Raw genomic sequence first — 27,724 nt, 5'->3', positions numbered from 1 at the left:
ATGTTTTCAACAGAGGGAAAGCTGCTGGGTACTTATCTTCAGTCATACCTATCTTCCCATCCCCAAAAGTCACTGTTATATTTTGTGTTCACAATTCCTTGTTTTTCTCAATTTCACTACATAGAGATATGCATCTCTGATGGTCAATTTTATGTGTCAACTTGGCTAATCTAGGTGTTGCTGTGAAGGAATTTTGTGATTGTGGTTTATAAGTTGATTGATAAGTAAAGGAGATTAACCTCAACCTAACTTGGCCTCTTCTAATCAGTTGAAAAGACTTAAGAGCAAAATTAAGATTTCTAAATATACAAGCAACTCCTGCAGCTCAATTCCAGAAAAATAAATGACCCAATCAAAAAATGGGCCAAAGAACTAAACAGACATTTCTCCAAAGAAGACATACAGATGGCTAACAAACACATGAAAAGATACTCAGCATCACTCATTATCAGAGAAATGCAAATCAAAACCACAATGAGGTACCATTACATGCCAGTCAGGATGGCTGCTATCCAAAGTCTACAAGCAATAAATGCTGGAGAGGGTGTGGAGAAAAGGGAACCCTCTTACACTGTTGGTGGGAATGCAGACTAGTACAGCCGCTATGGAGAACAGTGTGGAGATTTCTTAAAAAACTAGAATTAAAACTGCCATATGACCCTGCAATCCCACTTCTGGGCATACACACCAAGGAAAACAGATCTGAAAGAGACATGTGCACCCCAATGTTCATCGCAGCACTGTTTATAATAGCCAGGACATGGAAGCACCATGGAATATTACTCAGCCATTAAAAAGAATTCATTTGAATCAGTTCTAATGAGATGGATGAAACTGGAGCCCATTATACAGAGTGAAGTAAGCCAGAAAGATAAAGACCAATACAGTATACTAACACATATATATGGACTTTAGAAACATGGTAACAATAACCCTATATGCAAAACAGAAAAAGAGACACAGATGTACAGAACAGACTTTTGAACTCTGTGGGAGAAGGCGAGGGTGGGATGTTTAGAGAGAACAGCATCGAAACATGTATATTATCAAGGGTGAAACAGATCACCAGCCCAGGTTGGATGCATGAGACAAGTGCTCAGGCCTGGTGCACTGGGAAGACCCAGAGGAATCAGGTAGAGAGGGAGGTGGGAGGGGGGATCGGGATGGGGAATACATGTAAATCCATGGCTGATTCATGTCAATGTATGGCAAAAACCACTACAAAATTGTAAAGTAATTAGCCTCCAACTAATAAAAATAAATGGAAAAAAAAAATAAAACCTAATAGTTCAATAATTCAGAAAAAAAAAAAAAAAGATTTCTGAGAAGAGGAAATCTCATTAGTGGACTGTTAAAGAGTTTCCAGCCTGTTGGGCTCCCCTATGGATTTTAGACTTGTCAGCCCCCACAATCACACAAGCTAGTTCCTTTAAAAATTTCCTTTAACACACACGCACACACACAACACACAGAGACTGGTTTTGTTTCTGTGGTAGGACCTTGACTGATATGGAAGCCCTAAAAAATGTGTAGTTTTGTCTTTTTTGAAACTTTAAATAAGCAGTTGCATACTGTAGCTCTTTCTCCGCAGTATTGTGGAATCCATTCATGTTGATGTGTACAGGTCTAGTTCATTTCTTTTAAATTTTGTACAGTATGACATTGTATGATATGACACATACCATTTTTTTTTTTTTTTTTTGCTAAAGGGCATTCACACTACTTTTATTTTTTCCTTTCTGGAATAATAACACTATTATGACAATGTGGCTATAATAGTCTTGTATATGTCTCTTGGTACACATATAAGAACATCATTAGAGCATACAAATAAGAGTAGAATTTTTGGACCACACAGTATCTGAATCTTCAACTTTCCGAAACAACCAAATTGCACCAAAATGGTTTTATCTCTCATCAGAAAAAAGAAAAAAAAAATTGCACCCTGCCAGCAATCTGTTGCAGCTTTAATTACTCGGTGTTCTCAATAAAGCCTGAAATTATCAATAAAAGCACTTCTAACAAAGACAGCTATCAGATCTATTTGGAAAATGAATCAATAGAGCTTAAGGAGGCCTTATATGTGAAAGGTGAAAGAGAGAAAGGAGTCAAGAATCATTCTCAGATTTTTGACTTTTGTAACAATTAATATCTGCCCTACATGGCTTTTCTGGTTTTGCTTTTATCTCAAATATGTGTGATAAACTTGAACATGTTTAAAAAAATTAATTTAATTTTAACAGGCATTAAAAAATAGTTGATTTACCATGTTGTATGTAAGGTGACAGAAAATTGATTCAGTTATACATATGTATATGTATGTACATTTTGCAATAGCAGCCCACTCCAGTACTCTTGCCTGGAGAATCCCATGGACGGAGGAGCCTGGCGGGCTACAGTCCATGGGGTCGCGAAGAGTGGGACACGACTGAGCGAGTTCACTTTCACTTTTCACTCTCATGCATTGGAGAAGGAAATGGCAACCCACTCCAGTGTTCTTGCCTGGAGAGTCCCAGGGACGGCGGAGCCTGGTGGGCTGCCGTCTATGGGGTCGCATAGAGTCGGACACGACTGAAGCGACTTAGCAGCAGCAGCAAGTGGTTTGGGGACTGTCTGTATTTCTCAGATCAATGTGCAGGAGCTTCCTTCGGCCACAAGGTGGCAAGCTAAGCATCTTCAAATTTAAAGCACAAAGCTGAGATCTAAGTGAACGTGACTCACAAAGTTTATAAAGCAAGAATTCTTTCCTTAGTAGATTCTTTATGGATGTAATACACATGATTCTTACACACTGTAATATCTTTGTATTTACCACTTTCTTCTATAAAGGAGTGATCAGAAACCTTGCTATTTCTCCCTCTCTCTGCACACCCCACCCTATTTCTCCCGCTCTCTGCACATTCCGGCCTCAGGACATGATCCAGCTACACCCAATTCCTCCAAGAGGTGTATACCACTCTCTTTCTGCTTCCATGGCATGGGCGGCTGATGAGTGAATAATCTGCTATTTCCCACCTACTCAACAGAAAAATCAAACACAGTTCTCAGGGGCAACTCTGGAGAGGTCTGGGTCTCCCCCAGCAGTGATCCACCACTCCTCCAAATGCCCTAAAATATTTTTCTATATATGACTATTAGAGCTGCCATGTTTTCTTATGATATTTTTGTCTCCCCCTCCCCAAATGTTTGCTAGTTACCAATAGGAAGACCCGATAGGTTTTTCTTTAACTCTGTTCTAGGGCCTTGCATTCTGGCTGCCCAGCTGATGGATTTCAATGAATGTTGACTAGCTTGCTGAATGAAGGAAGAAAGGAAGAAAGGAATATTGAATGAAGGTGGGTATTGTAATTTTGAGTAATTTATACTTTCCATCAATTGTATAGTACTTAACACAGTGCTTATACTTTTAGAACTTCTATTATTTAATTCTATTAAACTGATTTAAAAGTAAACACACACTGAGTGGTTTGTGAACAAGAAGCTGCTTCTGCCCACGAGGATCTAAGTCAAGAGGACGTGGGGAGATGGTATAGCTCAGGAAACAGAGCCAGGCAATGAGTGCACATGTAAATCAATATTAAATATTGATTAGTAAATTAATTCACTTAGTAAATGTGGTTAAATTACTGAGTTTAGCCATTGACATGAGAAGTTTCCATAAATCAGTTGACACATCAAATGTTTTTCCTCCGCAAACTATATTTCTGATTTTCCACAAAGGTTACAATGTAACAAACACATGATACTGTTTTTTTAAGGTTCTCAGTCCAGAGTTACAAGGATCTCAGTGGAACTGTAATTCCTTCTAATTAAAAGTTTCAACATGCACACATGTGCCATAAGGCACTAGCCACCATATGCAGTACTGGAATTCAAACCTGACTCCATCTCCTTAATCCTGGGAATATAAACTCCTTCCTCATCAGTAATTTTTTTTGCCTTTGATCTTTGTGGGTTTAAACCTAGCAGGTTTCCTCTCTGTATTAACTTATTCCAGAATTTTTATTCAATTTTAATTTAAAATTAATTATATTAATAGTTATGGAACCCCTACTGAGTACAAAGAAATGGACTGTGCTCAAATATTGTGACACCTATTTATTTTTAGCTACTATTTTGATAAAGGCCTATTCTGTGCCAGGTATTCTTCTAGGAGGAAGAATCTAAGTAGCAAATTTCTATCTATGATATTTCTATCATATGCTTGAGGATCTTATCTACTTGTTGGGAATACACAGAAAGAACTTCATCCCAAAAGTTTTTGCATATATATTTTTTAGATTCTTTAAAGAAGACAGCTGCTAAAGATTGTATATAGCTTGGGCCACACATTTGAAAACTTGATCTTTTTTCCTTAAGTCAAATCTAGTAGGAAAGCCACAGTACATTGATTTTAGCCAGCATTCTCAAATGGAGCAAGTCAGCATATAAATTGCTGTTGACTATTATTGAATACCCACAGTATGCCAGGCACTATTAATTCAGCTGAAACTCATTAATTCAAGTGAATAACTAGGTCCCCATTAAGAGGGCTCACATTTTACAAATGACCAAGCAAGAGAAAAACACCCAGCTGAAAGGCAACAGAACTGGCAGGCGCTTCCATCATCTGCTGTTAATTGGAAGATGTAGAACTTAATTTTATTCAGAATAATGCTCCATCATGGCTTTGGAAAGTAATGAAACCTCAGAGGATCTGAACGGGCTCCTCTAAAAAACTTTCCAAGAGACAAGACAGATGGGTTGAAGGAGGAGAAGGGTCTTCTTTAGAAATCTTAAGGACTTAAAATGAATAACATCTACAGTTTTGTGGCCAAAGAACCAGAGAAATCACATTATTTTCCCTGGCCATCCAAGGACTGCTCCCTTTGAGACCAATTTAAGGATGAGCGTAATGGAGGGTTGAGAGAAGAAAGTGAAGGCCATGCTGAACTTGAGAACCTACTCCTCTAAGAGTTGTGGGTGCCTTCCCTGGCTGTGAAAGTAATTAGAAGTTGATATTTTGGAGTCAGAGTACTCACATTTTTATATGACTTGATGTTACATCTTCCTAACGATTTCTTACTAGTGTCTTTCGATCATCACATCTTATTTTAACAAACATTTATTAAGCATTTCTATTGAGCTAAGCAGTCTGTCATCTATTCCCAGATATGAGGAATATAAATCAACAAAACAGTTTTATCCCCTGTCCTCGTGGAGATTACATGGAGTAGGGAAGACAGAAACTTAATGCATTGATGGCCACTTAAATATAGCCACAATAAAGTATACTGAACATTTGGAGTGTGCACCCGTAACTAGTAATGCATATGGTTCAACAGGTCTGAATGATAATACAAATGATAGGTACGCTTTACTGATCACCTGTGCTGTTCTTGGCACTATGCTAAGTACTTTGCATTATTTCTTATTTCACAACTACTGTGTAAGAACCAGATAACCTCCTGTCACTGATGAGACTCTTGCCCTGTGGACTGCATGATGCCAGATGCTGCAAAACGCATCTCAGCAACAAGCTGGCTACAGTCTGAGGGCTGCCATTTTGCCAACTCATTTTTAAAACTCAGTTTACTTATATATTTTATATGCATATCCATTCTCTGTAAGATTCTTTTCTCCTACAGGTTATCACAAAATATTGAGTAGAGTTTTTAAATATATAATGCTTAAATGTTAAATGTTTCATGTTTAAGTGTTTCCTTGTCTGTAAAGCCTTCTATCCAGGAAACCAGTGTTTTCTCTTCTGTGCTTTCCAATACTCATGGCTTAAACTCCCATATATTGAAATGTAATTGGTCTATTTATATGTCTGACTCCCCTACTGGGCTATAATCTTGATGAATGAGACTAAGTTTTAACTGAATTAATTATTTTTATATCTCTTGCATCTTATAAGCTCAATACTTGATATTTATAGGTACTCAATAAATATTTATTGAATCTTTGTCAACTGAAATAAAATGTGCTCTTATACTCTACAACAAGCCCACCACACATACTGGAAGCTACAGATAGCATTTTGAAAGGCAAAGTGTTCATTGATAAGTATCTAGAATGGATACTTGCACCCGGTACACAATACATATTCATTTGAGGATTTAAGATGGACAATTTCTTTATTTCCTGTGTTCATGAACACCGTTTAAGTGTCAGAGAAAATAGCAACTAGGTTTCAACCAAAGAGAATACACTTAGATAATGTAGCCTCCGGCTTGTTTGGCAATCTTGACTTATGCTAAGTGTAAGGGGCAAAAAATGTGCTTTGAAAAAGTACACTTTTACAATATCAAGCAAAGTCTAATAGCATCAGCAACCCTAAAGCTGGAAGGGGTTCTGACACGTCCTTTGGTTCAGCGTCCTGCCTCCATGACCTGCTCAGGCCCGACGATGTTCACAGGCTGAACAAGTGCCACACCCAGGTGCCCCGTCTCCTCCTCACCGGAGCTCTTCTTACTGTCTGTACTCTGCGGAACACTAAGCTCTACAGCACCATTAAATGGAAAATTAAAGAAAAAAAAGAAAGAAAGAAAAGAAACATTGCTCCCTACTTCCTTCTCTGCATCCAGAGAACTCACTTGTTTCGGAGGGACAGTCCAGCTCAGTTCAGATTCCCACTGTCTATTGTGAAGCCTTCTGCGTTTGCTTCCTCTGAAAGCGTTCTATCACTCAATGCTTATCATAGCTAGCCTGAGATCAAAGTAGAGTATTTTGGAATTGCTTGCATCATTTATTCAAGTGAGAATCTCAGAGATGTATGCATCCCGCCTTACGACTAAATCAATTCTAACAGTGCTCTTGCCTTACGTTTCTTGATATTCCTTCAAGCAATGAGCATAGTCTCTGCACCTTGTACATATTATAATAAGGATGTGAAAATCTTTAAACCTCATTTCTTAGAAGAAACAAGTCCAACTTTTTTTAAAGCACAATTCAATTCCATATAAATAGGTTTATCTTGGGTAACATTTCTATAAAAAAAAAAAAAATCCATTCCCTATCAGGCCACATTCCTTGTTTCTAGCATAGTGACTGATCTATAATGGTCTCTGAATAAATACACATTGAGTGAGTGAATGAAGGAAGACTCTACTGACAACTGTGGAATTCCCAGCCTCTAACAGTGGGCTGTCTCCAAACATGACGGGGAGCAGATGAGGGAGTGAATTCACACCCACATGTCCATATATGCAAAGAACACTATGCATAAAGTTACTGTGACTTTCTTTATATTTAATATCAATGCTGATACATTTTTTAAAAGCCCAACATTTTTTGAGGGCTTTTTCTAAGATAATTAGTGAGGAGAAAAGACTGGATGACCTTTTGACAGCAATCCCCAGAGCTGGATTTTCTGGAATTTTTGCTGTGAGTGGCAGCACTGGGAGCTCCGTGGAAGGGTCAAAATGAGTCCCAGCACAGAACACGGGGGCAAAGCTGGCAGATGGGGTTTGGATGCCGTCCCTGTAAAAGCAGTTCAAAAGCAGACCCTAAAATCAGCTTTGTCCTTGCAACTTCTTGCAGCTCCAGAGCGCTTCGCCGCAGAAAGTTTCTGTAAAGCACCTAAATGAACACAGTGTGACTACTGCGGGGAGCCAGCCTGACTGCTCAGGCTCCTTCTTGGCCCTGAGAGAGATCAAGAGGTCCCTCTCTGTCCCGCCACCCCTGATTTATTAAAGTGCAGGTTGACCTTTCTCACCTCCCTCAAGGAAATTGCTGTAGCGACCTTTTACCCATTTTCCTGACGAGATTTTCAGGCTCATGTGTATGGTTTATGTCTAGGTAATCTTTAGATAATCTTTAATTGATTGTAATCATGATAATCTTTTAACTGATTGTAATCATAGTAAGATGCCAGTCCCTTGCTCTGATAGTCTTAAAGAGTTGAGATAAAATTCCTGAGCAAAGACTAATGCCTGCGATTCTGCACGTATACATGTCTTTGATCTAAATTTAGCGAGTCCTGTTAGCATATATAAGCATGTTACTCCTCAATAAAGTTGTCGGTTTCAGTCGAGAGCTGACTCTGTCCCTCTCAACCCCATCTTTCCGAGTCTTTATTTCTTAGGTATTTCGGCGATTGCGCCCGTGACCGGTTCATTTGCCGGCAGGCTCCGGCAGACTACCATATTCTTAGCCCTTGGTGTCCCATCTCTGCCTCTGAGTAGACATGTGTCTTTAGCAAAAGGACTTTTCTTTGTCTGGCAGACAGATCTCTCATCCAAAATGTATTTGGGAACTAGGCTAGAACAGCGGTGCTCTGTTGTGCTGGGGAGTTTTTGAGGTGTCATCTTCACGTGCGAGAAGCGCTGCAGGTATTCTGATTGCAAATCATGTACTGGAGAAAAGGGAGAGCAGATTTCAGAGGCTGTAACAGCAAATCCCACTCCCTTGCTTTCTGTTGTGTTGGCTTTAAAGGAAGAGAAGGGAGTCAGAGTACAGTCAATTCAACCACAAGAAAGCATGGCTATTTTGTCTCAGTTAGAACTACTGTTGTTCAGTCGCTAAGTCACATCCGACTCTTTGCAACCCTGTGGACTGCAGCACCAGGCTTCCCTGTCCTTCACCATCTCCTGGAGTTTGCTCGGCTCACATCCATTGAGTCAGGGATGCCCATCTAACCATCCGTCCTCTGTCGCCCCTTCTCCTCCTGCCAACCTTTCCCAGCATCAGGGTCTTTTCCAGAAAGAACTATTGTAAGGGACCCTAACTGATGTGATAATAAGAGCTAGCTGCAAAGTTCTCTTTCTCTGTAATATTTTGAGGGATTTAATCAACACTTGGGTATGTTGATAGGAATAAATTGCCTGTCATAAAAGAAAAACTGCTGAAAACAGTGGGCAAGAGGCTGGCTAAATCCTTGCTAGCACAGAGCTGTAGCAATTTGGATCAGAGTAGACCCCAGGGTACTGGCCATGCAGTCATTGGGGACACAGCAAATGTACCTAAAGGAAGACTTCTGTCTCCTAAAAGAACCTTTCCCAAGAGGGTAGTACTTTACTCTTCCTTAATTTGGTTAGACTGAAAAAGGGCTGGTTGGAAAGAAGAGTAATACAACTCAAAACATTTGAAATGCCTCTAACTTCAAATAAATAGCACCTCCATTGCTTTGCTATTCTACACATAACGTGTTTAATATTTATATAGATTTTTCTTTAATAAAAAGTACTTCTCACAGAACTATGTTGAATCATAGTTATAGGTCTCGAATTTTCATAATTGTCAAATGGTTTGGACTAAAGAGTATCTAAAGTCCCTCATCCCTGTTTCAATGATTTTTTAAATAGCAGAGATGCGAGTGTATGACTACTGCCACCTGGGGGCCGCTACCTGAACTGTACTTATTAAACCTGTAAGTCATTCCTGTTCTCCGGCTGTTTGCAGTTTCAGTCCTATTTAGTGACCGGATCCCAGTGCAACCTGCTGTGATGAATCTGTAAGTTGAAGTGGCCTCGCAAGCTATTCCATATGATTTTGTGAGACATTAAAAAAGACATAAAAATTGTATTCTAATTTTAAAGACCTCTAGAGACAGATTCTCCAACTTCTCTGACGTCACCGTTACCATTTCTGTGTCTAACCACATTTGAAGTTCTTCCTGGTATCAGTCCTTCCTGTCACATTATTGATGTATGTTTAACGCATTTTATTCTAAACTCCAAAGCAAAGCTAAAATGTTTTCATCTTTGTTGGATGAAATTAAAAGGACATACACACAGGTGTTAACACTGTTTCCAAAAGAAGTCTCTGACATATAAAACTTAGGCCTCTCTCGGTCACTAGCATGCACTTAAAAATATCAATACAATGTCTCCATTAGCTGAAGCATGGGCTGTCAAAGCAGCAGAAGGGGGAATCAGCATGGCTATAGGAATCTGGTATACATTGTCTACTGGCTACTTGCTGCACAGCACTGGGGAGGTTAATTTCATGAACAGTTGCCATTTGTTCATGGGGAGAAAAATTCCCACCTCATAGCGTTTACTGGATAAATAAAGTGACTAGAATATAGCAGTGTCTAACACATGTGAGCTAGCTCTCTGTGTCACACAAAGCATGATAATGCTACTGAAGAAAGATTTCCAGCCCTGAAAAATTCAGCACAATGCCTGGAGCACACTGTGCGCTCAACACGTATCTGCTGAATGAATGAATGGGTATTACTCACATTCAAATTTCAGTTGAGAAGGATCATTTGGTAGGCACTGATGCTCTAGTTCCAATTTATGTGGGTAGGAGGTGAGCCTGATCACAAAACAGGTGCTATGAGAATAGGACACAGATCATGTAACCTATTGCTACAAATTGTATTCAGTTGTACTGATGTCTGCTTCCCCTAGGCGCCTATGAACTCCTTCAAGGTAGGGGCTACATTTTAAGTATCTTTCAACCCTCCATACTAATCACTAATATTGATTGCTATTCACTATCTATTACAACTATTACTAATCACTAACAGTTGATCACTAATGAAGGTGAAAGTGTTAGTTGCTCAGTCATATCTGATTCTTTGTGACCCCATGGACTATATAGTACACCAGGCTCCTCTGTCCATGGAATTCTTTAGGCAAACATACTGGAGTGGGTTGCCATTCCCTTCTCCAGGGGATCTTCCCAACCTAGGGATCGACTAAAATGACCTTCTCATTAATATTTAATCTAATTGAGTACTGCTGACCAACCTAGACAGCATATTAAAAAGCAGAGATATTACTTTGCCAACAAAGGTCCGTCTAGTCAAAGCTATAGTTTTTCAAGTAGTCACGTATGGATGTGAGAGTTGGACTATAAAGAAAGCTGAGTGCCAAAGAATTGATGCTTTTCAACTGTGGTGTTGGAGAAGACTCTTGAGAGTCCCTTGGACTGCAAGAAGATCCAAATAGTCCATCCTAAAGGAAATCAATCCTGAATATTCATTGGAAGGACTGATGGTGAAGCTGAAACTCCAATACTTTGGCCACCTGATGCAAAGAGCTGACTCACTGGAAAAGACCCTAATGCTGGGAAGATTGAATGCGTGAGGAGAAGGGGTCGACAGAGGATGAGATGGTTGGATGGCATCACTGACTCAATGGACATGAGTTTGAGTAAACTCCGGGAGTTGATGATGGACAGGGAGGCCTGGGGTGCTGCGGTCCCTGGGGTCGCAAAGAGTCGGACACGACTGAATGACTGAACTGAAGCGAACTGACCCCTAACATAACCACTATTTCTAGATGCAATTTCACTTGATGAAGTAATGATATTTCTCTTTTATATAAGAAAATGAAACTCTAAGCAAATAGAATTAGAAGCTCTTTCTCAGATACACATTACTGGTTTTAATCTTTAATAGCCCAGGGAGGGTTTCCTTAGAAACTGACTTGCAACTATCTATAGACATCAAGGCAAAAAATGGTTAAATGTTGGACATACAGAGAATTTAAGGGCTAAGGGCAAAGACCCTGTGACCTCTAAGATTTCAGCTGGTGCAAAAAACTGTCAGGGGAAGCCCTCTGCCACAATGTGACAGACCGAGTTGGTAATCAACCATCTGAGTGTTAACCCGGAGCAGGGGGGGGGGCGGTTTAGAGGAGCACAGCTGTCTGTCATCAAGAGCAAGGCCACCACGCGGCCGCAGCTCCTCGCTCCACTTCCAAGCGGATTTTCGGATAACTTTTGTGAAAACTGTGCTATAAAAAGCCCCGATGCCGTCCTTTCTTGGGTCTGCAGCATGAAGAGGGTCAGCTTTACTTAAGTGATTGGCTTCCTGTTTTTCTTAATTATACAAAATGGGGACAATGTAAAACACAGCTGCTGGAAACTCAGATGTTGCTCAAAGCCTGAAGCACGTAACGACTCGGTGATGACAAACAGAAAATTCTTGCTGGCGAGGAGACAGTAGCAGCGACATGCTTCCCGGGGCGTGCTCACTATAGCTGAAAGACTGATCTCACCTCGGAAAGTGAGACAAGGTGAATGCCTGGCCACGGGGTGTAAACGGTAGCGTTTAACTTGGACGCGTGCGTGTGACGGAATAGAACAGAAAAGACGAAGCCGAAAGGGGTGAGGGAGAGGAATGAATAGTCGGCTTATGGGTGATTATGATTTTGACACCCAGAGGGCGATGTGGGATTTCTTGGTCATCTCTAACGTGGACGTGTGCGCATAGCGGCTCCGTCGTGTGTGACACTCTGTGACCCCACAGACTGTAGCCCGCCAGGCTCCTCTGTCCATGGAACTTTTCAGGCAGAATGGGTTGCCACTTCCTCCTCCAGGGGATCTTCCCGACCCAGGGATCGAACCCACATCTCCTGCAGATCCTACACTGGCAGGCAGATTCTCTACCACTGAGCCGCCTGGGAATCACAGGGGTTTCCTGGGTATATATGAAGGGTCAACCTACCCTAGGCGGTGAGAGAGGAAGCAGCAAAGTGTACTGTAAGTAGGCAGTTATCCAGTATGGCAGGGAACACAGCCTCCTGGGGAAGAGAGGCTGCATTGCTCACCCGGGATTTGGAACAGGTATTTGGTACAGTGTGACATTAAAGGAACTCTTCATACATTTGCTGACTCCTTCGTGGGTCACTACTCACCTTTCAAGGCTGAGTTCAAGTACTATCTCCTCTGTAATGCCTTTCTCCAACAACCAGGCGGAAATAACACATCTTTGCATCTCCTCTGGTGCTGTGTAGCACTTACCAAACTATCAAAATTAGTGGTGTATCCACCTGCCTTCTTGCTATACTGTGTCTTAAGTCACTTCAGTCGTGTCCAACTCCTTGCAGCCCTATAGCCCATCAGGCTCCTCTGTCCATGGGATTCTCCAGGTAAGAATACTGGAGTGGTTGCCATTTCCTCCTTCAGGGCATCTTCCTGACCCAGGGACCAAACCCATATCTCTTATGTTTCCTGCATTGGCAGGCAGGTTCTTTACCACTAGCGCCACCTGGGAAGCCCTTCTTATATTATGAGCTCCTTAAAAGCATAGGTTATAACTTGATCATTTTTCTAACTCCCCCAGCAATTAGCATCAGGCAAGACTTTAAGAGTTCAATAAATGTTAACTGAATGAGTTAATCAATCAATCTGAGTAAACATATGGTTGATAAAATATAGATGTCTTCATGTGTCCAACCTCATTGCTAGAGTATGCAAATAAATTCAATTCAATACACCTTTAATTTATCATGCACTTACTGTGTGTCAGATGCTGTGCTTGATACTGTTAAAAGAAAAAGTGTCTCCTAGATGTGAAACCTGTTGCTGATCTGTTGTAGGTTTGAAGCCCTGATTTCTAGGATTCCATAGCCACCAGTGGCCAACCAACTGATCTATTGTATCAAATAGATTAATTGACCTGACCATGACCAGCATTCTCTCACAATATGTTTCCTCTTCCACTATATTAACAAAGCCTTACATTTGAGTTGAATATAAGGAGGTAAGAAGAAATTTCTTATATGAGAGCTCAGACAATCCTAGAAAGTAAGGAAATTAGGCTTCCAGGGCTTCCTAACACTGTTCAGCATTCCAGTATGCTATGAAAGGTTTCTTGAGGAAAGAGGCCATATTGCTTAGTTAGGATTTAAAATAAGTCTTATGTGTTGAGCAATGTTTTTAAAAAACTGCTTATACATAAAAGTGATTCCTCTTTCATGAATTTCTACCTATTTTTCACAGCTGCTACAGAATAACACTCGTTACTCATTACTTTTACAAAATATTCCACATTCTTTCTTGTAGCTACATGTGGCCATGTGATAAACTTGGACCAATGGAATGTAGGCAGAAGTACTTTGTGGCAGTTACTGGAATATTCCTAAAGACAGGGTATTTGTGCTCCCTTTCCCAGCGTGTCTTTGTCTTGCCGTTTTGACTTCAGATGGAGGCCTCCTGAGGATCAGCGAGAGGGGAAAAGACTGGGGCACTGGCCCGGTAGTGACTTACCCTGCACTGAATTCCTGGGCTGTTCAATGAGAGGAAACAAGCCGCCACTCTAACTAAGCTCCTGCTCCTTTGGGGTCCTGGCAACCAGAAGTGGTGCCCAATCCTGGCTAAGCATCACTGTTGACATGTGGTTTCAGCTCAGTTGTGGATGAGGTGGGAGCAGTGATTAGACGGGGAGGTGGATGTCTGTATGGAAGGACGACCTTCAAATGAGTAATGACTGAGAAGTGAATGAAGGACTTTCAATGTACATGATTTTCTGACAACCACCCACATCAGTCACCTTGCAGTTTCATGCTCTCTTGTCTCTGATTACATAGCCCTCTGCTCACTTCTTTACATGACTTACTTCATATGACACAACTAAGGTGTTATCTCCTAAAAGAACGTTCCCCTGACTCCCTTTCTGGGGCTGGCTGCCTCATCTGTACTCACTTTTACAGTGTGCATACTGTTGACTTAGATCTGATCTCCCATGATTGCAATCATTTATTTGCTGTTTTGTTTCTCTCTCCTCCATAAATTGTAAGATTCTTGAAAGACAGGATAACATTGGATCTCTAAAAGTTCAATGTCTATCACACAGTAGGTGTCACATAATAGTACATAGCAGTATTACACAGGTACCCCATCCCATTATCAGCTTTCCTTTCAATGATATGAAAGACCTAAAATCTACTGCTGGGCAATTCCTAGAGTCTGGGTCATCCGTGAATCCTGTAGCAGACAGTTCCTTGATTTTCATGACCTTTGTCTCTGAGGACATCCTTCCTTCTCCCTTCCCCTCCTCTGTATCAACTTAGTTCAGAAAATGTATTTTAGTTGCCTCCTTGGCCAGATACTGGACTGGAAATAATGTTTTAAATCAGTTTGTCAAATTTTTCTCCTCTGCATTTTATTCTCTTCTGCCAGTTTCTTCATAGAGTGAAGTTATCCTCGTGACTCAAAGCTTGAGGACTAGGAAAGGGGGGGTTGGAGGAAAATCTGTCTTTTGACATTTAAGAGATATGTGCTAAAATTAGGGAACAGCTAGCACTTCTATTTAATAGTGAGATGAGGCCACACACATTTATGAACATTCAAAATAGCCCGACTTTGTGTTTCTCCAGGCCACAGAGACCGACACTGCGAAGGAGAGTACGTGGAAATGCAGGAGCAGTCCTGCTTTGTCATGGATGCAAGGGCCCCGCTGCTGGGCTGGCTGTTTCTTACTCTGGATGCTCTTCTCCTCCCCCTCCTCCCCACCCCTCTCCTTCTCCCCTTACTCCTTTATTCTTCTTTCCTTTCTCTTCCTCCTCTTTCTGCTTCATCATCTCTGTCTCTGTCTGGTCCTTCTCCTCCTCCTTTTCCTTTTTCTCCCCCACCCCCTCCGCTTGCAATCAGAAGAAACCAAAGACTGTTTCACACCCATTTCAGAGGGACACACACCAAGAGCTCCGCCAATGGATTGCTCGCGAGGAGGCCAGTCTTGGTCTGTCTAGTGTCTTCCTCTTGGTGGCTCAGCCTGGCACTTTACCCTCCTCCTGCTCACAAGTGCTCACAAGTATATCCTTCATTTGTACACACTCAATGCCTTTTCCCCACTCGCCAATCAAGAGCATACTTTTCTCCCACAAAGCTTCAGGAGAGGTGACATACAGATGCACAACGCCTCAGAATTCCAGCTACACTTAACTGTAGAGATTCACAGAATGAATGAAGGAGTAGTGGCTATGTGGGGTGGGGGAAGGAATGTCCAGGTTTCCAAACATGTGGTGGTTCAGACAGTAAAGTGTCTGTCTGCAATGCAGGAGACCCAGGCTTGATCCCTGGGTTGGGAAGATCCCCTGGAGAAGGCAATGGCACCCCACTCCAGTATTCTTGCCTGGAAAATCCCATGGACAGAGGAGCCTGGTGGGCTACAGTCCATGGGGTGGCAAAGAGTTGGACACAACTGAGCAATTTCACTTTCACTTTCTTTCATCATTTCAGGGAACAGAAAACAAGCATGGAAGACACATTAAATCTCAGCTGGCTAAATGGACACGTGGACATTCGAGGTTTAAAAACAATGACTGACTTACTGCATACTTCCCATGTCTGTGCGCTTCCCCCATTTCTTCTCAGCTTGTATTTACATCACTATGAGGTAAACATATTCCACCCTCAATTCACACGGAGGAACCTGAGATGCCAAGAGATCAGATACTCTGAGATTCAAAAAGATGTAACTTTACATCTCGATTCATTCAGAGTCTAGGCTTAAATGAATTCCTCACGAAGAGATCAGTCTTGGTCTCTACGGCGTCTTCCTCCTGCTGGCTCAGCACAGCACTGTCCCCTCCTGTTCACCAGTGTCGAGAGCTCACACATACAACCTTCTTTCTGTACATTCTCAATGCCTTTCCCCACTCATGAACCAACAGCACACTTTTCTCCCGCCAGGCTTCAGGAGAGGTGACATGCGGCTACCAAATTAGTCACATGTCTTTCTAGTACCTTCTATTAAGAGGTGGAGTCTATTTCTACCCCTTGAAAAATGAGCTGGCTCATGACTTGCTTTGGCCAGTGGAATACAACAAAAGTGATGGCGTGGCAGTTTGTGCCCAGGTCTCAAGAGGTCTCACGTTCCTCCTTCTGGGGACATTTGCCACCAGAGCCCCACTGACAAGCCTGAGCTGGCCTCCTGGAGGATAAGAGGCTCCATGGAATGGAGACGATCCATTGCAGCTGAAACCCTTCAGCCTCACCAGTCCCCAAGTGAGATGAGTCCATCCTGGCCAAGATGGGCAGAACCTACCCAGCTGAGCACAGTCCAGACTGCCAGCCTTCAGCATATCACCAGCAGCAACTCACTATAAGCTTCGAAAGCTCCTGCATTTTCTTGCTGGGTGTGCAGGAAAGAAACACCCCGGCCACCTTCCATGTAAGAAGTTTTTCACAGTTGTATTTGCGGCAAGCAAACTCACAGGACAAAGTAATGTTTCCCTCTGGGACAAAAAGCCAGTGTTGCCTGATATGTGGTAAACGGTCCACAAATGGACTGAGATCATCTTAGAAGTGATTTCTTTTTTTTCCTTTTAGTTATTTTTAAAATGTAAACCCTATTTATAGTTACCTACTGATTAGCAAGCTTTGCCAGTTTTCATTTATAGTACCAAACACATCAAAAAGTGAACTGATCTAAAGAAAATCATTAACAATAAATAAAACTGGTGCTTCAATATAAAAACAACAACTATGATGATAGGATCTAAGTGACTTATTTTTAGGAATCACTACAAAAATCAATATTGCTGTTTCCTGAAACAAATGAGATCCCAGAAAAGGATGCACCAGTAACATTAAGGTAGGCTGGGAAATCTGAATGGGATTACACTTTAAATACTAGTGAGAAGAAAAGTTATTTAATCTTGAACCATATATACTGAAGACAGTCTCTCCCTCAAATAAAGCCATTCTGGCAAAGAACCAAATGCCACAGGCACCTAGAATGGAACTGCACACGTTCTGTTGGAACAGGAGAAGGAACTTTAACATAAAAGCAGATGTTAAGTTTCTACCACATCCAAGGAACATCAGAGACTGCAGGGGGGAAAAGGATCCCGTGAACCTGGATGTTCTAACACTGCCCTTTCTCCAGGCATCTCCTCAGAGTGAAGCTGGAGCTTTGCAATAAAGGCCCCTCTTCATGCTCGGGGCTGGAAGCTCTGAGTCCCTCTCAAAGCTTCTTACGAACAACTGAAAAGGACTCTGAAGATTTCTGAAGGGGAGCTGTGACGGGAGAATCGCAGAACATGCTGGGAAGGGGCTTCATGACTATTCAACCTCCTCCTCTGTTTCACAGACCAGAAGTGAGGAGCAGGGAGGGATGGCGCTGGTCCAGTCAGGGCAGCACGTCGGTTCTCTCAGGACGGAGAGCACGAGGCGCCGCGTCGCCCGTCTTTCAGCTCAGCTTTCTCCAGTGATGCGGTGCTCCCTCTCCCTCTGGGCAGTTTATGGAATGAAGGGGCCTGACTGTGATGCAGTGAAAGTGAAAGTGAAGGATGCTCAGTCGTGTCCGACTCTTTGCGACCGCATGGACTGTATAGTCCATGGACTTCTCCAGGCTAGAATACTGGAGTGGGTAGCCTTTCCCTTCTCCAGGGGATCTTCCCAACCCAGGGATCGAACCCAGGTTTTCTCCCGCTTTACAGGTAGATTCTTTACCAGCTGAGCCACCAGGGAAGCTCCACTGTGATGCAGAGACTGAGAGTTAGGAAAAGGCAGGTATCATTCCAAAAACTGATCTTCCTCACCAGCAGGAAAGAAATAACTCCATGCTTACTGCTGCGGAGTTTATATCTTAGAAATAATGTTACGGGGCACATATTACTCCACTAAGCTGATGTTTCCCTTTAGTAAAAAAAAAAAAAAAAAAAACAACAACAACAACCAAACATCAAACATCAGTACATTAAATGTCTTAAACAGAAATGTCAAATGTACATATTGTTGTCAGTGTTTGCCTGCTTCATCTCTTTCTTTTTGGACCAGACTTTATCTATATATGTTCCGAATTTTACTACTTAAGAGTCTGATGACAATTAGACTTCTGTATTATATATATTATTATATTCCAATATTATGTTCCAATATATACATATATATTATTGGAACCAAGTTATGGCTCCTTCTTATTTAACTTGTATGCAGAGTGTATCATGAAAAATGCTGGGCTGGATGAAGCACAAGCTGGAATCAAGATTGCCAGGAGAAATATAAACAAACATAGATATTCAGATGATACCACACTAACGGCAGAAAGTGAAGAGGAACTAAAGAGTCTTTTGATGAAGGTGAAAGAGGAGAGTTAAAAAGGTGGCTTAAAACTCAACATTCAAAAAATTAAATTCATGGCATCCGGTCCCATCACTTCATGACAAATAGGTGGGGAAAAACTGGAAACAGTGGCAGGTTTTATTTTCTTGAGTTTCAAAATCACTGAGGACAGTGACTGCAGTCATGAGAGTAAAAGACACGAGCTCTTTGGAAGAAAAGTTAAGACAAACCTAGATAGCATATTAAAAAGCAGAGACATTACTTTGCCAACAAAGGTCTGTATAGTCAAAGCTATGATTTTTCCAGTAGTCATGTACTGATGTAAGAGTGGGACCATAAAAAACGCTGACCACCAAAGAATTGATGCTTTTGAACTGTGGTGCTGGAGAAGACTCTTGAGAGTCCCTCGAACAAGGAGACCAAACCAGTTAGTCCTAAAGGAAATCAACCCTGAATATTCATTGAAAGGACTGATGCTGAAGCTGAAGCTCCAAACTTTGGCCACCTGATGTGAACAGCTAAATTACTGGAAAAATCTCTGATTCTGGGAAAGAGTGAGAACAGGAGGAGAAGAGGGTAACAGAGGATGAGATGGTTGGATGACATCATCAACTCAATGGACATGAGTGTAAGCAAACTCTGGGAGATGGTGAAGGACAGGGAAACCTGGCGTGCTGCAGTCCATGGGATTGCAAAGAGTTGGACAGGACTTAATGAGTGAACAACAGCAGCTCCTTGAAATCTTTTCTTGAGCTTTGAACATTGTCTACAATGATCTTCAGAACATGTTAATACTTGTGTGTCCATCTAGAAGACAATTAAATGAGCACAGGCTTTCCTATGTCTGGAACCATAGTGAAAGATGTGGAATCTCAGGACACTTTACACCTTTGGCCTGCTGGTCATCACATCGTGCCCACTGCTCTTGGTACCTCAACTGTGGCACATTCTTGCCAGGAAGCCTCTTCCTTCCCTGAAATGTACTCTTGCTCCTGGGTTTCCCATCCTGGTGGCTGGCATCACCATCTCCACACTTGCCCAAATCAAAACCTTGGGCACTGTCTCCCTCTTTCCCTTGCTGCTTTTCCACCCTCAACCAGCATCCACCCAGCCAACTCATCATAAATCTGCCCATGTTAATATGTCTCTGAAATCTCCCCCATCTCCACAAAACTTCCCTCCATCAGGACCACCATCAGCTCTCTCTTGGATATATGCTTTGATTTGCTGCCCTATCCTAAGTGGGGTCCTTTCCAAAAATTTTTCCTATCATTGGCACTGAAGCGATTTGCCATTTGAGCTAACCAAATTCTAGACTGGCTTCGTGTATGCCATTAATGTTCCCTTGCCCTCAGTATAAAATCAGAGTTCTATACCTGCCTCTCTGTGATCTCAGCTCTCTCCATGTTTCTAGCTTCATCTCCTGTAAACCTCCATTTGTCCATGTTGAATCACTTAGAGTTAGTTCCTTCTGACACACAGAATTCATATGCACACCCCCCCACAAGGAACAGTCACACTCTCCACTTTCACTGCAACCATTCTTTCCTTAGTTACCTCCTATATATCAAGACTTAGTCAGACAGCCTCTTCCAGGAAGCTTTGTGCTAACCTCTGACTCCCAGGCTGGATAAAGAGAAGTAAGTCCTTCTGTAATACCATGTACACAAGTCCCTTATAGCACTTTTCACATTGAAGTGTCAAGTATAGATGCTCATGTGTCTATCCCCTATGACCTACAGGCTTTTGAGACTTGAGTTGATTTATGTTACCCTACATCCTGCATAGCAGATGTATGCATCCGCTAAATAGTAGGATCTTTGGCTAAATAGTAGGATCACTTGGGAAAACTTAAAAAAAAAAGAAAGGCCAGGTCCCATTCCAGACCAATTAGAATCTCAGGGGTAAAAAGACACACTCCTCACTTCCGGATCTTTGCACTGACTGTTCCCTCTGCCTGGAAAGCCGTCCTCACAGACTCACTCTCTCTCCTTCGTCAAGTCTTCCTCAGATATCACTTTCTCAATGGGGCCTCTTTTGATCTATTTAAACTTGGTAGAGCATTTATTTACCCCACATTTCCCTAGATTAATAGCACATATCATTCTCCCGTGTTATACAATGCACTTTTTAACTATGGTTATTGGTTATTGTCTGCCTCCCCAAGTGCAAGAATCAATTATTTGGTTCACTAATTTAGCATCAGTGGTTGGCACACAGTAGATGTTTATTATCTAATAACAGCTTATTAGATATCTATGTTATCATGTAATAACATAGATAACAATTAATATTATCTAGTTATCTTTAAATAATTTGTTAATAGTTATATATTTAATAGATATATTTAAATAGATAAATGAATGGAGTCTACTTGCCATCCCTGGTTTAATGGAAAGAGATGTTTGTATGTCTGCAAAGTTATGAAAGCCTGTAGAAGTGGAACTGATTAATTCTGCCTCCGAGGAATCAAGAAATGCTTCAAGAAGGAGGAGATAATTAAGCTGAGCCTTGAAGGACTTTCTGAGCAGAGAAAGAGGATAAGTTATTAAAATACATAGTGCCTTGGTAAGTACCAAGCTCACAGTCTGACATATTGTGGTCATTCTATAAGGTCTCACTAACACCAACAGAAAATTCAGAGGGACTGGCACAAGAACTAAGAAGAGAAAGTTCCTGGATCATGTTGAATGGGTGGAGTGGGCAATCATAAGTGAAAAGACCGAACTGATCAATTTTGACTAAATTAAATAATTTTCTTCTTATTAGATAACTAACTCATTTCAGAGAATCAACATGTATTTTTAGTATCTCGTTCATATATATATGCACGCGTACATATGAGTTACTATCATATACTTGTTGCTCATGTCGTTCTTGTTAGTTTTCACATATGTCTTCCATTATTTTTCAGCTCTGTGTGTGTGTGTCTGTGTGTGTGTATATGTTCTACCCACAAACATGTAACTGCCAGTAACACAAATAAGGGCTTCATGATCTTTCTTTTGCACCCACTGCAGCAGCAGGCCCTAGTGCGCAGGGCACATATATACATACGTACGCTCTAGCACTACGTCCACAGTATTGTCCATAAAGACTATTAACAAATAATAGCTCTCCTAGAAACACATTCCTGTTTTGATTCATTTAGACAAAATGCGTATTCTATACTTCAATACCTACTATGTGTCAGACATCGTATTAAGGACTAGAGATACAGGCACAGAATTTAACCTCTGCTATGAAATTTAACCTCCGCTATCTCAGTGGGGGATAAAAAGAAACAATCACAGCTCATGGATTAAGTGCTATACTGTAGGTGATGCTGGAAACTTTATAAACACAAATAGGTGCAGCTAATCTAACATAATGAAGACAAGGGCCAGGGGACACTTTCTGACAATGTTATTCTTGACATCTTTTGCTCTGAAAATGATGCACATGTCAGATATTTTATGTAGATTTAAATTTTATTTTCAGAGATATATTCTCATGGAGATAATTAGGATGCCATTAAAAAGATACTACCTTGCATAAATCACATATTAGAGGAGAAAAAAAGTTTTCTGATAATAGCTTAACCCATTTCTCTTTCATTCAGAAATCACTACTAATAATTAATAATACATCATAATTTGTTGTCTCCTATGAGAAAGGACAGAAAAAAGTACTAGGATTTTGTTAAAGGGCAAGAAAGTTCTCAGAAGTTCCATAATTCAACTGTAATCAAAGGTGAGTGGTACTTAACCTTGTGGAGAAAAGAAGGGAGGAAGGACATTCTAAGAATGGAATGAATATACACGCAAAGGCCCAGAGGCATATGAAGAATGTCTAGTGTGGCGATCTTAAGAATATGTTGCTATAGTATTATAGGAATATGGGGAAGCTGGCAAAGAGAATCTGTGGGATATGGGCACAGTGTGAAAAACACAGGAGTAGGTCAAAGTCTTAAAGAACTGGATACACTGAGGAATAAGATAATGGCAGCCACAAGCTAGTGGCTTGTGGGTGAATAGGCAGGGAGGCAGACAGACCAGTTGAGTGATCCCAGCAATAGCAATTCCGGGCAGACAGGAGAAAGGGCTACATTAAAGCAGTGTCAGTCCAGAGACAGAACCGAGGATGGAGGCATACGTGACAGGACTTGGGGGCTGATGGGATGTGGGGGCTGATGGAGAGTGAGAAGTCTGGGATGACTCCCAAGTTTCTGGCGTGAGCATCGGGGCGCCTGGAAGGTGCCACTCACCACGAGAATGAGAACAAGAGGAAGGCACGATGCCGAGCAAGCTTTACGCATGTGAAGTCTATGCTGCTGAGTAGTGAGGTGAGAATGTCTCATTGGCCGACTTCTGGAACTCGCAGGAAGATGCCAATAAAGAGGTGCCATGGGTACCCGAGAGCCTCAGTAACCCACTCGTGGCTTATGCCCTTCTTCATCATGCTCAGGGTCTACAATAATATGCCAGGGGCTTCACAAAACCACGGAGGTTTTCCTGGGTGAGATATATATGTGTATTTAAAGATAAGAAGGAAAACGCATATTAAAACATGTGAATATGTTCAGGTCTGGAGTGTGAAATCTGAACGGAGTTTTAGGACAAAACAGAGTCTCTGAATGAGTCGCTGGCTCTGTGACGGGCACTTAGACTCTCAGCCTCGCACTACATCCATAGATGCCTAAGCTGGGTATCCACTCTGCTCTGTCTCTGGTCCTTGGGAGGAAACACATACGCGAGATTGCACTAAAGCAGTTCACAGGACCCGTGTAATTTAGGCTCCTGTGAGCAGCCCATTCAAGAGGTCAGCCTAGAAGAATCTGACACCCATTCTAGCTGTGCCTTTCAGACCACCAGCAATCACTGTGTTCTCACTCAACTCTGTCTCCTCGTATTTTGAAAAGACTAAAAGGATCCCTGTTGAAACACTGAAACATGGAAAGAAACAGCAAGCTATTCAGACATTTCAGTTGCTCTAGAGTGAATACAGTAACTTGGAGTGAATATCGTATTGGGCTTGCAATTTTATTCTTACTCTATACGAGACAACTCATTCATAGATCTTGAATTCACTTTACTCACTTTAGAAGTTACCTGCTAAGAGGTCAGATGCTTCTTTCATATTTAGCTGTTACCTGCTGCCTTCAAAATACATAATACAAAGTGTAAAAAAAAAAATCGTTTCACTACCCATGTAGCTTCAATGCAAAGAATACTCAGCATTTAGTAATCCCAAAGGATGGCAACCCACTCCATCATTCTTGCCCTGAAAATCCCGTGGACAGAGGAGGCTGGTGGGCTATGGACCACCGGGTTGCAAAAGAGTTGGACACAACTTAGTGACTGAACAACAAAGGAAAAAAAAAATATATATATATATGCTGAATAAATGCTGAGATCAGTTTCTAAAGCTCTCAGCTTTTAAAGCAGCACAGGAAGGTCACCCTCTTCTCTATACACAATGACTCCAGTGTATGTGGTTAAACAGCTGCTTCCTTCCTTCCTGATGGTAGAACTTATTTTTTTAAAATAAATGTTTAATGAATAGAGGAGCACCTCAGTAAACACAATGATGAGAAATCTGGGGTCTTTTTTGCAGTAAGAAAAACCTGCACGTCTTAGGCCCACGATGTAAGTCATGACATGAATGCAAAGGACATTCCATCTTTGGAGGTTTGACAGAGTTGGTTTTTCTCCCTCGCATCCTCTTTCATCCAGCCAGACCTTTCTTAGTAAAGGAAAAATCTCATCATCATGAACTATAATTATTTTCTCCATGAGTCATTCTTATCACAATCATTCCTCCAGCATTAAGCCAATTTTTTTTTTTCCTGAAGGAAGGGAGAGAGTTTTTTTTTTTTTTTTAAGTTTACTGAGCACCTACTATGGGGCAGCTCTACTAAGCTATTGTTGAAGTCTAATTTAATTTTATGACATGACAGTCATTACTGTTCCAATTTTATAGCATGCCTCGTGCCAAATCTATAATGACTATAAGACAATCTACTACTATTTTTAAAAAAGTGATTTATCCATCTTTTCAAGTGGAGATAGTTCTTTTTTTTTTAAATCAACATTTATTTATTGCTCATGTTCACAAATAACATGGCGTTCTGAGTTGAAATAATTGGTACCCATTTAGAAAGTGGTAAAAGATAAAAAGATAAAAGCTGGCAAGATAAAGTTACTGAGATGAACCACAGCTTTAAATTCTAGTCTGAGAAACTGAACTTGGTTGGACAAACATCGGAAATCAATGTAGTTCCATTAAGCAAAATGGCAACGTAATGAAAATTACATTTTAGGAAAACTCAATTATCAGGGACTTGGATTCCGTGGATAAAAAAAAGACTAAATTTCTCTGGAAGTTCAGTGGTTAAGACTCTGAGCTGACAATGCTGACAATGGGTTCGATCCTTGGTTTGGGAAGATCCCACATGCCATGTAGTGTAGTCAAAGACTAAAATAAATGAAAAAATATATAAAATGAATATGAGGAGGAAAGCTTAAAAACTATAAAAATATGTATACTAAGTTTGGAGGGGGCAAAGATAAGACATAGAAAAAACAGTTGGAGGAGTCAGTATTATCCAAAATACTAATAAATGGAATTAAGGAATTATATAATTATATGATGATAATGAATGATGGACTAAGTGGACCAAGTCTGAATTGTATATATTTGTATTTAGATCTAGATCTATATCTACATTGTAAAAATTGGAAAAGTAATTTTATAAGCTTCCAACTTTAGTGAAAGAATGCTTATTAAGTTATGAAACTGCTGTTTTCCATAAGGTCAAGATGAAAGAAAAGAGTCTTGAATGGCAAAAAGAGAGATTTAGACTGGATACAAGGCTTACAGGAAAGAGGAATGATTTTGATGTGGAACGATGACAGTGATGGTATCTTTTTCTAGAAATCACTATAGGTTAGGACAGAAATGCATGTACATTTGCTACAAGCAGCTCAGCTAAGGACTAAGTATCTTCCTGATTCCATTTCTGAAAGAGCTGCCTAATATCAGTGGTTGTCAAGAATAAAGAAAGCTAATTTCATGGTTTTGCTTATATTTGACCCAATTAAAAAAAAAGAAATAAGGAATACCAAGCTTTCTTGAAAGGTCTATGCTAGCCTGACGATTTTGTGTTTTTATGCTTCATTTCATCATTGAAAAACTCAGAAAATATCCAACTCCTATCAATGACAATTCATCAGTGCCAGATATTTCAATTCCAGCTAAGATTAGATTGTTCTTAAGCATATCTGACAGAAGCATGGCCGATCTGCTTCGCATGGCAGCATATGAATAAGCATTTGCTTCTAATTCCACCCACCACTGCTCCCTCTTTCTGTTGCTTTTAAAAGCATCTGCTATCACAGATGCAGAAGATATGTCACTATGAACAACTGCTTTGTTTGGAAGAGCTGAACTTCATATCTATCATCTCTTGAAAGTAAAATTAAGTCCACTTTCACACAGCATCAGTGCAATGAACATAGAAATCTTGCAGGTATATCTTTATTTCAAGGGTTGAGTCTAAAAGGAAAAAAAATTCCATCTTAATGTACCCTATATAAAATATTTTTGACTACATTATGCTTTTATATGCAAAAAAATACATGTAAGTGAAAATTCTGAAGTGTAGTAATAAAATAGACTAACTTTAAAACTAGAAAAAGATAGAGGTTTGTACTCTACTCTCCACTATGAATCCTATCTTTTCTGTATATCTTTTGCTCTAACAATTGTCCTAAATTTTTTAGCATTCCTTTTATGATTTTATATGAATCCACTCAAAAGATATTGTTCAGATTTGCTTTTTTCTAGCTTCATGTAAATGTTCCTCTATCAGTTTTCTTTGACTTAGTTTTCCCTATCAATAGTTTCATCCACATTCATTCATTTTTATTGCTTTATATTATTCTAGTGTGTGAATATAATATAATTATACCTGAATCCTTTTATTGATATATTTTCGTGTTTTCTAAGTTTTATATATATATATATATATTTAGGAACAAAGTTGCTATGGTCAATGAATATTTAAAAGAGTTTATTGTATATAAACAGGAATGAAAGAGCCAAGTCATAATGTTCAGTTGCATAAAACAATATCAATTTGTCTTACAAAATTGTCCAGTAGTGTATAAAAAACAATCATTTGGTGTGTTAGGCTAAGATTATGCTCATATAAATGGGTATAATATCAGTTCAGTCCAGTTCAGTTGCTCAGTTGTGTCTGACACTTTGCGACCCCAAGGACTGCAGCACGCCAGGGTTCCCTGTCCATCACCAACTCAATGAACAGTATGAAAAGGGTATAATATGAATCAGGCTTAATTTAGATTAACTTACTACTTGGGCAATTTAGTATCTTGTTACATGTTTATTATAACAATGGTATGTTTACTTTCCTTTTTGAAATGTTTCAGGATGTCTCTTGACCATTTTTTCCACATGTTGGTCATTTCATTTTTATTGGCCTGTAAGAGATCTTTATGGGCTTCCCTGGTGGTTCAGGGAAGATGGGCAGATGCAGGTTTGATCCCTAGGTCAGAAAGACTCCCTGGAGGAGGGCAGGGCAACCCACTCCAGTATTCTTAGCTGGAGAATAACATGGACAGAGGATCCTGGCAGGCTATAGTCCATGAGGTCGCAAAAGAGTCAGACAGGACTTAGCGACTAAACAACAATAACAAAGAGATCTTAATACATTTTTGATAAAATTCCTCGTTGGCTCTTTCTGTTGCAAACCCCTTTTGGGATTTGGATTTTCCTCTGCCTTGTGGTATCTTTGATAAACAGAATTACTTTAATGTAAATGATTTCAACATTCTTCACTTATGGGTTTGTGTTTTGTTTAAGTACTTCTTAAGACAAGATCATAGTGATATTCACTCATATTTCTTCTAAAATGTTGCCAACCTTGTTTTTCTCACTTATGTATTTAACCAGTCTTTCCTTTTTCACTGTTTATTAATTGGTCATCATTTCT

General features: G+C 40.5%; 1 protein-coding gene and 1 long non-coding RNA gene across 17 annotated transcripts in view; one reads left to right on the top strand and one right to left on the bottom strand.

The window, feature by feature from the left end:
* DLG2 (discs large MAGUK scaffold protein 2) overlaps positions 1–27,724 on the bottom strand; it is a 2,233,668-nt gene that overhangs the window by 1,189,797 nt on the left and 1,016,147 nt on the right. The gene's annotated exons all lie outside the window — the stretch shown is intronic.
* On the top strand, positions 11,777–21,502 carry LOC110147873 (uncharacterized). The gene is made up of 3 exons (XR_002317016.2): positions 11,777–11,954; positions 15,901–16,057; positions 21,196–21,502. It is a non-coding gene; the product is annotated as an uncharacterized lncRNA (long non-coding RNA).

The sequence above is a fragment of the Odocoileus virginianus genome, chromosome 28, assembly GCF_023699985.2.
Source record: "Odocoileus virginianus isolate 20LAN1187 ecotype Illinois chromosome 28, Ovbor_1.2, whole genome shotgun sequence".
NCBI classification, from domain to species: domain Eukaryota; kingdom Metazoa; phylum Chordata; class Mammalia; order Artiodactyla; family Cervidae; genus Odocoileus; species Odocoileus virginianus.
This window is presented reverse-complemented; position numbering and strand designations above follow the sequence as displayed.